Source organism: Acomys minous (genome assembly GCF_964271855.1).
Source record: "Acomys minous genome assembly, chromosome: 11".
Lineage (NCBI taxonomy): Eukaryota > Metazoa > Chordata > Mammalia > Rodentia > Muridae > Acomys > Acomys minous.
In genome coordinates this window covers 2324020-2336610 of record NC_140492.1, presented here as the reverse complement: position 1 = coordinate 2336610, position 12591 = coordinate 2324020, and the positions used below count along the sequence as shown (strand labels likewise).

The 12591-nt window shown below is 49.5% G+C and overlaps 1 protein-coding gene and 1 long non-coding RNA gene across 13 annotated transcripts in view; one reads left to right on the top strand and one right to left on the bottom strand.

The window, feature by feature from the left end:
- The window catches only part of B3GALT5 (beta-1,3-galactosyltransferase 5), an 80208-nt gene that overhangs the window by 60906 nt on the left and 6711 nt on the right, over positions 1 to 12591 (top strand). For 8 of the 12 annotated variants that reach the window (XM_084800442.1, XM_084800441.1, XM_084800439.1 and 5 more), the window contains exon 2: positions 11199 to 11373. The exons of the other annotated variants lie outside the window; for them this stretch is intronic. The gene's annotated coding sequence lies outside the window, so the exon portion shown is untranslated. The remainder of the gene's footprint in view (positions 1 to 11198; positions 11374 to 12591) is intronic. 12 annotated transcript variants of the gene reach the window in all.
- Positions 7003 to 7616, bottom strand: LOC311608748. The gene is made up of 2 exons (XR_014783139.1): positions 7535 to 7616; positions 7003 to 7459 (listed from the first exon to the last, which is right to left on the bottom strand). It is a non-coding gene; the product is annotated as an uncharacterized lncRNA (long non-coding RNA).

Genomic DNA, 12591 nt, shown 5'->3' with positions numbered 1-12591 from the left:
ACACTGTGTTGGGTGACCTTGATGGGATGGTTGATTGGGCCTAGATAAAGTCCTGTTCACAGGCAAGCTGGGGAAATTTTTTTTCTTTCTTTTTTCTTTCTGAATAAAGACAACTAGTTGCTGATGCCAGCTCTAGCCAAGTTTCTTTCCAGGTGACAGACTTTACTCTCACTCCCTGAACTTTTGGAGCCAAACTCTTACGAAAAACCAGTCACAAGTGGTTTATACTCTTTATTTTATTATTATTATTTTTTTAAAGATTTATTTATTTATTAATTATGTATACCTACAGGTCAGAAGAGGGGACCGGATCTCATAGATGGTTGTGAGCCACCATGTGGTTGCTGAGAATTGAACTCTAGACCTTTGGAACAGCAGCCGGTGCTCTTAACCTCTGAGCCATCTCTCCAGTCCTATTTTATTATTATTTTTTAATAATTTATTTTATTTTTTATGTGCATTGGTGTTTTGCCTGCGTGAGTGTTTGTGTGAGAGTGTAGGACTCCCCTTGAACTGGAGTTATAGACAGTTGTGGGTGCTGGAATTGAACCCAGGACCTCTGGAAGAGCAGCCGGTGCTCTTAACCTCTGAGCTGCTTCTCTAACACTGGTATGCACTTTTCAAAAGTTCATTTTCCACAGAAAGAAGGGGAAACAGGCAGTGTGATAAAGGACCCTCCATGGCTTGGGGAAACTAGAGGCTCTGTAGACGCTGGGGCACCCCGGTGCTGGGCCTGCCCCAGAAGCACACTGGGCCTCTAATCACCCACTGTCTTACCCTTCCCCCATCCCATGAGCATCAGGGAGTGGAACACATGGCCATCTCTCTGCAGTAAACCAGGCTCACCTCTCAGACATCAGCAGTCTCGTGTGAAAGGTGCAGAAAGCGGGCACACCCAGCTCAATGAACGTTTGTTTTGCACATGAAGGAAGAACTTCACTTAGCTGGCAGTTACCACAGACATGTGTTAGTGGGGCGGAGGTGGGTGAACACGGCGGGGCGGGGGTGGGGGTGGGGGAGGCATAAGACACACAGAGGGTGGGAGTGACCAAGGCACAAAAGGTGGTGTGAGGGCCGGCAGTCAGGGATGGTCACCAGGAATAGGTGAACCGGCTTGCAGACCACGGGAGCCATGCCTTCCAGAGTGCCGAATTTGTTCAAGAACACTGAAGCCATGTGAGTTAGGGTGGTTCCAAGGGCCTGGGCTCAGTCGGTGAAGTGCTGGCCTAAGTTACTTTCATATTGCTGTGATGAGACACCTGGACCAAAGCAATTATAGAAAAAAAAAGAGTGTATTTGGGGCTTTACAGTTTCAGAGGGTGAGTCCATGGCTGCTATGGCAGTGAGCATGGCGTCAGGCTGGCAAACATGGTGCTGGGGTGGTAGCTGAGGCTTGCATCAGCCTGGCAGACGTGGTGCCGGGGTGGTAGCTGAGGCTTGCATCAGCCTGGCAGACGTGGTGCTGGGGTGGTAGCTGAGGCTTGCATCAACCTGGCAGACGTGCTGGAGTGGTAGCTGAGGCTTGCATCAGCCTGGCAGATGTGGTGCTGGGGTGGTAGCTGAGGCTTGCATCAGGCTGGCAGACGTGGTGCTGGAGTGGTAGCTGAGGCTTGCATCAGCCTGGCAGATGTGGTGCTGGAGTGGTAGCTGAGGCTTGCATCAGCCTGGCAGACATGGTGCTGGGGGTAGTAGCTGAGGCCTGTGTCAGGTGGGCAGACGTAATGTTGGGGCAGTAGCTGAGGCCTGCCTTCCTCTGATCCACAAGCAGACCCAGAGAGAGCAAGCTGGGATGGTAAGAGCTTTGGAAACCTCAAAGCCTATCCCCAGTGGCACATCTCCTCAGAGGCCACACCTCCCCCAAGGCCACACCTCCGAGTCCTTCCCAAACAGTTCCATCAGTGGAGGACCACCTGTTCAAATATACGAGCCTGTGGGTGGTGCTCTCACCCCGTCAGCCACAGGGTTCAAGGAACCCTTGTTTTCAGTTTCTAACCTCAATTCCCGGCACCTCTGTTGCTGTCATTCTGCAAACTTTGTTTGTTTTTGGTACCTTTTAATTAGATTGGTTTGGTTTTTGGTGAGACGACTCTGTTGCTTTGATTTTTAGTGTATTGAAGTCATTAAAGGCTTTGTTTCGCTCACTGTGTGTAAAGCCAGTTCTTTGAAAGGATGATTTATATAAGAAAGAGGCAGTTTTTAACAGGACGCAGAATAAGGACAGAGCTGGGGTACAGCATGGACACCTCCCGCCCCCACATCTACATTTCCAGGCAAAGTAAGATGACCTTTTTCCATGTTCAGGAAGGAAGTATTTGTAGTCAAGTGTAATTTCCCACAAGAAGCTCCCCCCCCCCCCCCAGCAGCTGGAAAAGAGCAGCACGTCCTCCTAGGCAGCCCCACCCTGTAGGGTTGAGAGAAACCTTCAGGGTATCCAGGGTTAGCATCCCCTAATTCATAGGCAGAGTCACAGCCTCCACATTACAGGGCATCAGGGCACGGTGCCTGTGGGAGGTTTAGCTGAGATCAGCAGGCGAAGTCCTGGTGTAGGAAGGGCTCGGTGTGGCAGTGCACACCTTTAATCCCAGCACTCGGGAGGCAGAGGCGGGTGGAGCTCTGAGTCTGAGGCCAGCCTGGTCTACAGAGTGAGCTCCAGGGCAGTCAGGGCTATGTAGAGAGACCCTGTTGCAAACAAACAAACAAACAAACAAATAAATAAATACAGGGAGAAGGGCTCCTCAGGCAGCCGATCTCCTGCTTGGGGACTTCCCCTTCAGAACTGAGCTGGTACAGAGTGAGTTAGCCACTGTGTGTGTTTTCCCACCACAGCTCAGCGATTGGAGGAACCTCCTAAATGACCTCCTCCTTTGATTTGCTGGTTCTGAGACTGTTTGTTACAAGGTCACACGGAACTGCCCTCCTCAGGGCCCCCTCAGCTGCAGCTTCCCCGCCCACACACTGTCCTGTTACCCAGGCCGTCCTGGATGCCCCATCTCTACTGGTTGGCGTCTAAAGTACCTTCCATGTGTGACCTCCCCATGTGTGACCTCCCTGGCTTGGGCCCCGCCCGCTGGCTTTGGCTAACACCTCTTGCCCCAGCCAGTCATGGGAGGCCAGATGGAGAAGGTTGTTGCTCTCCAAGGGACACGTGCCCTAGGGATGAGGCTTGGAAGGGAGGCGGCTAGCTCGGAGCATGGCTCCATTTCTAGTCAGGAAGGTTAGTGCCCACAAGGCCCGTGGAAAGGTGGGCCAACAAGGAGTAGAAACAAGCTGCCCTGAGTGCCGTATGTGGGGCGCTCCCGCGTTGTAGTCGGAAGGCTCACAGGTACCCTTGTCCTCCGTGTGTGAAGAGCTGGGGTGGGAACAGCATTTGTTCCTGCGTGCAGACACGCGCGTGCGCGCGCGCGCATGTAGAGATCAGAGGTCAACCCCAGGCATCGTTCCTCATGCCTGGAACTTGCCAAATAGTCTAGCTGGCTTAGCCAGCGAGCCCCAGGGATCTGTTGTCTGCACCTCCCAGGTCTGGAATCAGAAATGTATGCCACCGCGCCAGCTCGTCTGAGGCTAGAGCTCACCTTCCTGTCCTTGCACCAATGGCCCCAGCCCTGGGGACAGTCTTCTGATCACAAGTCCCTTCTTTATGCCTTCCCAGTTGCACAGTGGGGCTCCTGCACCTGAGTCTGCTGCCTCACAGCTCATTCATGCTGGGGAAAAGAGTAGGCTTTGGCTCAGCAAGAGCCACTGAGCAAATTCTCAAGGGTTCCATCAGCCTTTCACGAGCTGGCGTGGGGTTTGGACTAGACCGAAGGAGCAAACCCAGTCTTCTTCCCGCACCTGTTTCTTGTGACACACAGGGACAGGAATTGCATTGTGGTGGTGGTGGTGGGGGGGGGGGGGAGAATCAAATCCCTGACCAGATGAACCTGGACAGTTCTGAGGCCAACACATTTTCAGAGTTATCTCTAACTGTGATGCAAGTACTGTTAGGATAAGAACGGAGGAGCTGTGTGGAGGAATGGAAACCACGCCATGCAGCAGACCCACTTAGGAGGTTTCTTAGGGAATACAGAGACTGTCTACGAGAGGGAGGAAGGGAACATGAATGGGAGGAGTTCCCTTTATAAACTACCTAGCGCTTGCGCAGGAAGCATGTGCGCATGCGCAGAAGGTGCACATTTGTGGCTAGTGGGGCCTGAGTCCTGTCCGCGATGTGTTTCCTTCGACATGCATCTGGAGTGTTTTTGGTGCTGCCTGTTTTCCTGCCGTCTGCAGGAACTTCAGGGGTGACTGCATCGCTGCCTGAGTACTAACATTCCTCACTTTTGGTTATTATAAAAAAGAAATGAAAGAAGCAGAGGGGGAGTGAAGGTTAGGGAAGGGAATGTGGGTGGAGTTTTGTTTGTCACGCTGTTTCCGGCCGACAAGGGGCTAGTTGCCACCATCAGGGCATGTTTGATTGTTGATGGCGTCTGGGCCCTGTTTAACAGCAGAAAACCCTGTAAAAACAACTCATTAAAAGTTTGGTTAGAGATTAAAAAAAATCTGGTGTTGGAGGAATGTAGAGAAGTTAATAAAGCAGGGTGCGAACAGCAAGGCCAGAAAAAACGAGCAGAGGGGTGTCAGGAAGGGTAGAATCCACTTCCATATGGGATCCTCAAAGGTCCAGGGGCAAGGAGCCTCTAGCTGTCCCCCTTGCGTTTGGAGATCCGTCTGAAGTCGTCGGATCTTATCTTTTACTGTAAGTACGAGCACGCTCTATCACCTGCTTTCCGTTGCTAGGATAAATCCCTGTGCTAAAGTGACTTGTGGAAGAAGTTGTTTTATTTCAGCTGCAGTTCCAAGGGGGTGAAAGTCCATCACGGGAGGAATGGCCGCAAGCAGGAGAGAGAGAGAGAGAGAGAGAGAGAGAGAGAGAGAGAGAGAGAGAGAGAGAGAGAGAGAGAGAGAGAGAGAGAAAAGGCACAGAAAGACAGGCTAGGATATAGACCCTGGCCCCAGAGTGTACTTCCCCCAGCAACTGGGGACCAAGTGTTGTGTTAAAACTTGAGCCACTAACAATTGAGACGTAATCTGAATAAATTAAAAAAAAAAAAAACAAAAACCCTTGAGCCTTGGGGGGCGCCTTCTCATTCAAACCACTGTATATGAGATATGAATAGAACAAGAGGCACAGTTGTCAGCTGCCTGGCCCAGCGAGTCTTAACATATAATTATATCCTTGTAGCCACCATTCTGGTCAAGAGGAGAATGTATTCAGCTTTCTAGAAGGTTCCTTGTGCCCCTCCCAGTCAACACTATCTCACCAAAGCTAATCACTGTTCTAATGTTCTGACTTCCTCCACCATGAAAAGGTTTTTTCCTGGTTCTGCTTTGTGTATGGGTGCATTCATGTGCAGTCTCCTTTTTTTTTTTTTTAAAACAACATAGTGTCTCGTGCCAGCACGTAGTTTGTGTATTACGACCGTGTGGTCTTTCACTTGTCTGTCTGTTGATGGATACTCCCTGCCGACAGCTGTGTTAGGTGTCTACGTATTCCTGCTGTGCTCCACGTTCGCCCTTTCTCACAGACTGTGAGAGCAGATGCGGACCTTTTCTGAACACTGTTCCTCAGAGCCCAGATCTTAGAGCTTGTCAGTGTTGGGGAGGCACCATGAGGGAAGAGTTTTCCCAAAGGTCAGCACTGCTTGCATCGAGGGCGTAGAAAGCAAGGACACTCTCTTCTGGTTCTATAGCAGGCAACTCGAAGTACTCTCTCTCTCTCTCTCTCTCTCTCTCTCTCTCATGTGTGTGTGTATGTGCATGTATGTGTGTTGTGTGTGAGTGTGTGTGTGTGGTGTATGTCATGTGTATGTTGTGTGTGTCGTCTGTGTGTATGTGAGTGGTGTGCATGCATGTGTGTGGTATGTATGTGTGTGTGTGTATGTGTGAGAGTATATGTGTGTATATGTGTGTGTGTGTTTGGTGTGTGTGTGTGCTCAAGCATGTTCCTGTGATATGCAGCTGCATGGTTTGTCCAGATCTGGGGCTGTAAGGCTATTTCTGGGCTGTGCATCCAGTCTGGGTGAGCGGTGGCTCTTCCTGGGCCTTCATCATTCTCTTCTTCCTATTAGTTAATCATCTCTTACTGTTCACATCTACCCCTGAGGCAGCAAACTCTTTGGACTGGGGTCTCTTTGTGTTAAACTTTCTGTTTGCAGGTAACTCAGTGCTTTCTCTCTCTGTGTCTCTGTCTCTATCTCTCTGTGTCTCTGTCTGTCTGTCTGTCTGTCTCAGGTAGTTATGAGCCACGCTACTGTGCACACTCTGGGTGTGTCTCTTAGTGTCCATTAGCACTCATTTCTGTTGAGTGCGTTCAGGAGACGTTTGCTGAGTCATGACCTGTCCACCCCAGTGGGTGGACAAGGTGGGGATTTCCTAAGTATGTCTTATACACCTGTTGGGAGATTTGAAGCATCCAATTCCTCTCATTCCTGGCCAGTGCTGGGTGTTGCTGCCTGTGTCCTGACGGTGCTTACGGTGTTTCATTTCCTAACAGTAGCTGTCTCAGTCAGTGTCCCATTGCTGTGAAGAGACATCACGACCGCAGCGCGTCTTACAAAGGAAAGCATTTCTTCGGACTTACTTACAGTTTCAGAGGTGTAGTCCATAATCCTCATAGTGTGTGTTGGGGCCATGGTGGCCCACAGGCAGACATGGTAACAGATCCACAGGCAACAAGAGGAAAGAGACACTGGGGCTGGCTTGGGCTTGTGAAACCCCAAAACTCACCCCTAGTCACACTTCCTCCAACAAGGCCATACCTACTTCAACAGGGCTACCCACTAATGACCAAGCAGTCAAACATGAACCAATGAGGGACAGTCTCCTTCAGGCCACCACAGTAGCAATGGTGACATTTTCGTGGGTGCTGGGGATTTTGGATGTTTATTCATGATACGTTCTTTTAAGTGGATGTCTTAGTTAAATTACTACTGCTGAGATGAAACACTACGACCAAAAGCAACGTGGGAAGAAGGAGGCTTATTTACTCTTATTTCCATCTAACAGCTCATCATCAAAACCAGTGAGGGCAGGAACCCAAGCAGAGCAGGAACTTGGAGGCAGGAACTCAAGCAGGCAGGAACCTGGAGGTAAGAACCCAAGCATGGCAGGAACCTGGAGGCAGGAACTCAAGCAGGGCAGTAACCTGGAGGCAGGAACTCAAGCAGGGCAGGAGCCTGGAGGCAGGAACTCAAGCAGGCAGGAACCTGGAGGCAAGAACCCAAGCAGGGCAGGAACCTGGAGGCAAGAACCCAAGCATGGCAGGAACCTGGAGGCAGGAACTCAAGCAGGGCAGTAACCTGGAGGCAGGAACTCAAGCAGGCAGGAACCTGGAGGCAGGAACTCAAGCAGGGCAGGAGCCTGGAGGCAGGAACTCAAGCAGGGCAGGAACCTGGAGGCAGGAACCCAAGCACGCAGGAACCTGGAGGCAGGAACCCAAGCAGGGCAGGAACCTGGAGGCAGGAACTCAAGCAGGGCAGGAACCTGGAGGCTGAACTCAAGCAGGCAGGAACCCAAGCAGGCAGGAACCTGGAGGCAGGAACTCAAGCAGGGCAGGAACCTGGAGGCAGGAACTCAAGCAGGGCAGGAACCTGGAGGCTGAACTCAAGCAGGCAGGAACCCAAGCAGGCAGGAACCTGGAGGCAGGAACTCAAGCAGGGCAGGAACCTGGAGGCAGGAACTCAGGCAGGCATGAACCTAGAGGCAGGAACCCAAGCAGGCAGGAACCTGGAGGCAGGAACCCAAGCAGGCAGGAACCTGGAGGCAGGATGATGCAGAGGCCATGGAGGGGTGCTGCTTACTGGCTTGCTCCCCATGGCTTGCTCAGACTGCTTTCCTACAGAACCCAAGACCACCAGCCTATGAGTGGCACAACTGACAATGGGCTCGGCCCTCCCATTAATCAGTAATTAAGAAAATGCCCCACAACCGGATCTTACGCAGGCATTGTCTAAGTTGAGGTTCCCTCCCTTCAGATAACTCTAGTCTGTGTCAAGTTGACATTAAAAGAGCCAGCATAATGATGACTGTTAGGTTTTTTGTTGTTGTTTTGTTTTGTTTTCATTATCTGTGCATGTGTAGGTGTGACATTTGTGTGGGTCTGTTTCCAGTCTTTTGATCCTGCTGCAGCTCTGCCCATTTCTTAGATAAGATGTTATGTCAGCTTGTTCCTCTAGTGAAGGACACTTAGATACAGGCATTAGATGCCAGACCAGATGTGCCATCCTAGGGCTCTTTAAATGGGGCTTGGGGACCCAACCCTGGCCCTTATGTTTGCTTTAGCAGCTGGGCTATCTCCCCAACCTCTTGGGCAATATGGGCATGTTAGGGAAGAATAGACCATGCTTGTTCCTGTGGTCTTTACTGACCCAAAGCCACCTGCTGTGGCCTTTGGTGTGTGACTTAGGTGGACAGTGCCTGTGTTCAGTGGCCTGAGGGTCAGTCTACCGGGGATGATGGCTCTACCAAAAGGGACTCCCCCACTCTGCCATGTGAGTCTGAACCCTTCTCAGAATCCCCCCACCATGGCATCACAGCGCTAAGAATCAATCACTCATGCAGAAAGACAATTCGTCTCAGTGTCCCTTGGGCTCCGAGACCTTTTCAGTAAGATGAGCAGGCAACCTCAGCTTTTCATACCAAGCATCTGTTTGCCTGGGCCAGCCTGGTGAGGTGTATGACATCATTGCTCTACACCTCTGACCGCAGCTCCCCGTGTGTTCTGTGGAATGCTCTGGAGGTACCACAGCCTTCCATCCTCCCCAGCAGCTCCTCCAGAAGGAAGAATCCTTTTGTCAACAACACGAGCCACTTCCCATGCCTTGTATTAGTCACTTCTCTGTTAACTGTGATAGAACATTGTGACCAAAAGCAGTTTATAGCAGGAGGAATTTACTTGGATTTATGGTCCCAGAGGGTGTGGCTGGAGAGGGATGGCAGCACATGGCCTGAGATGGAGGCTGAGAGAACACATCTCAACTGCACACAGAAATCCGAGAGCAAGAACAGGAAGTTGGGGGAGGCTATAAACCCTGAAAGCTTTTTGAGACAGGGTCTCTCTGTGTAGCCTTGCCTGTCCTAGACTCACTCTGTAGACCAGGCTGGCCTCGAACTCACAGAGATCCGCCTGCCTCTGCCTCCCGAGTGCTGGGATTAAAGGCGTGCGCCACGACGCCTGGCTGTAGTATAGTGATTTTTAAAGATGCATTTTTACTTAATTTAAAAAATTATGTGTTTGTGTCTCTGGGTGGGTTTGCGCACAGAATAACGTTGCCTGCAGAGTCCAGCCGAGCGTGTCAGGTTCCCGGAGCTGGAGTTACTGGAGGCTGTGACATCGCTGCCTGACTTGGGTACTAGGAACTGAGCGCAGGTCCTCTGGGAACATCGCTCTGAGCCGTTCTCCTTCAAACTGCCACAGCCATTTGCCTGTAGCCACACCATACAGCAAAATGGGTCTAGTCCAACTTCGGAAACCTTTCACAGCCTCAACACAATTTAAAGGCCTAAAATGTCTATACTGTAACCACCTGTGAGATTTAATAATAAAAAAAAACACATTATATACTTCCAACACACCATGGCAGTGGATATACAATATCACTCCAAAGAGGAGGAAAAGTGGCATAGTGTGGAAATATTGGATAAAGGCAAAGTGGAAACTAAGTACAGCAAAGTACAAATCCTGTGGTTCCATATCCAACGGCATTGCGCTCAGCTGGCCCTGTCCTTCCAGCTTTGCTCCCTGAAGCACACTCAGCTTCTGCTCCCAGCATGCAGTTCTTCTTGGGAGACACCCGTGGCCCTGGCATGTCTAACGTCTTGGGGTCTCCAGGTAACCCAGGCTTTACGTTCATAGTCTCATGCCACGGCCTTTCAGGGCTGCTAGCTCTCTCAGGGCCTGCATGCAGGAGCTTGCCTGGCCTCAGCCACGACCCTTAAGCACAGAGGAAGATCCCAAAGCCTGTTTGCTCACGTACCTCTCAGGACTCTGAAGCCAGAACCACATGGACAGCAGTTTCAAATTTGGTTGTGCCCCTCGAATCATGTTTGCAGTGTCTTTCTGCGTTGTTTTTGAGGAGCAGAAAATTCTTTATGCCTTGTCCTCTCTCAGAAGTTGGGAGCTTAACAGGGTGGGGTCCTGCCCCGAGGATATTCTCCTTTTATTCCACTTTGGATCAGGCCTTTCTTTAATCTTATCACTTTCAGTACAAGGCCTGGCTCCAACACTAAATTTTCTGGTGCATTTTTTTTCTCCTCAAACTGCACATTTTGTATTTGTATATTTACACAGGAGTGGTCACATTGAGCCACAGAACAAAGTCAATATTAGGCTGTCTTGAAATCTCCTCGGCCAGTGGAACCAATCCCTGGCTCTTAAATTTAATCTCAGACAGATTCTTAGGACAAGGGTGGACACCAGCCACATTCCTTTCCAAAACATCACAAGAATGGTCTCTGTCTGGGTTACAGATACTTTCTCCTTGTGAAACCTCTGGGGTGGGCCTCCAGGGTCCAGGCCACTGTCTCCCACACTCGCACTGGGATGGGCCATTAAGCTCAGCTAGCAGTGTTCAACTGCTTTCCCAGTCCAAAGTCCCATTGCCTTCCGCATCCCGCCAACCCCCACCAGGGGCAGGTGTCTCCAGTTTCATCCTGCTCCTGGTACCAAATTCTGTGGTGGTTACTGTTCTATCACTCTGAAAAATACCATGAGCAAAGGAACTCATAAAAAGCATCCAACTCGTCTTATAATTTCAGAGGGTTAGAGTCCATGATGGCAGAGCAAAGACATGGTGGCAGGAACAGCTTAGAGTTCACATCTTGGTCCACAACGAGGCCACTCCCCTAATGTTTCCCAAACAGTTCCACCGACTGATGATGACATATTCAAACATACAGGCCGCTGATGTTTCTCATTCAAATCAACATTCTCAAACCAACCCAGGTCTTGCCTTCATCTGTGAGGCCCATAAAGATTCTCAGATATTTGTTGTAGATAGGTTACTCATGTGGTTGACTTTGTCCCTCAGTTGCTCCCATTTTAGAAGTGACAAAAGTGAGACTAGGAATGTGGCTCAAACACTTGCTCAAGGTCACACACGGAGCAGGTAAAGTCCTCTAGTAAAGTGCAAACAGCTTAAAGGCTATCATTTTTTTTCTAGCTATTCCTGAGAGACACCCTCATCATTTTTGGTACACAAACCAAGTCCAGAAGGTTGTCTCAGAAAGTAAAGTGGAACCTTGCTCACCAGCTGCTCTTCAAAAGGAATCCATTTCATCTTGGCTCCTACCCTGTGGCTTAGCCCTCTGGACAGACCTAAGCTTTTACCAGCAAAAGTGAGTGTCTTTCTTTCTCAGTGTCACAACCCTAACATGGCTGATCCTAAACTCACTGAGGAAAGAGTGGGCAGAAGATAAAAGATTTGGGTTTTAAAGAGTAGCCTTAAAATGTTCACATGTTTCTAGAATTACAAGGATAATTACACAAGTCAGGAAACTGGAAATGCTTCTGAGCGCATTGCTTTTCTTGTTGCTATGACGAGAAATGACTTAAAAGGGGGAAGGGCTTGGTCTGGATTGTGATCTGTGGTCAATACTCCATTGTGGTAGGAAGACACACAAAACCTCTGGGGGCAACAATAGCCATGGCATCAGGAGTGGGAGGATGCTTGCTCCTACTTGAGGTCAGAAGGCAGAGAGAAGACGTGACATGGGCGCTCAGCCCAGGTGCTCACTCCTTGTAGCTGGGCCCCTCCTTATAAAGGATTCTCCAATGTCTACAGCAGCACCATGGGCTGTGGACCGAGGGTTCAAACACATGAGCCCGTCAGGGACCAAAATTCCTTTTTTTTTTTCTTTGTAAAATTTTAAACCTTGACTACATAACAGGCTCACAGTACACGTTTCCTAAATCTTTCTTGATCATGTAAGCATACGGAAACACAGTGAGCAAATGGCAAGTCTCATGGGAACGACAAACCAACATTATGGTAATCAGTTTCCTTTTAACTCGGTGTCTTTTCTGTTGAAACAGGTGTCATAATGACTTGTAGTTACAGGAACACTAGAAAGCAGGGCTCTGTCTGAGTTCAGCTAGGTGATGGGTCAGAAGTTAGTTTGTGCTACCTGATATCAACCTTAGCCTCATTATTTTATTAAGTCTCTATAATGACTCAGGGGTCTTTCTATGGAAGCCCAACTCTCAGTCTCCATCTTTTCCTCCTCCTCTATTTTCTTTTCTATAGGACCACCATCCTTTCCTCTGACTTTTCAAGCACTGTGCAGCCTTTTTTTTTAGCAGCATACAAGTGTTGTTTAAGCAAGGAAACTCTATTTTTCTACAATATCAGAAAAGTCTTGATCAGAGAAATCTGCTCAGGAAGCCAAGCAGTTCACTGAGCCTATATGTTTTTTTCTTTGTCTCTCTCATAAACGCTTGTTTCAATATGATCCTTATCTTTATTACAATCCTGCAAAGGAGAGAACACGAGGATTCCTAAAATTGCTTGCTTTCCCTTCAGGAGAGTACATTAAGTGTCATTAATTGTATAATCA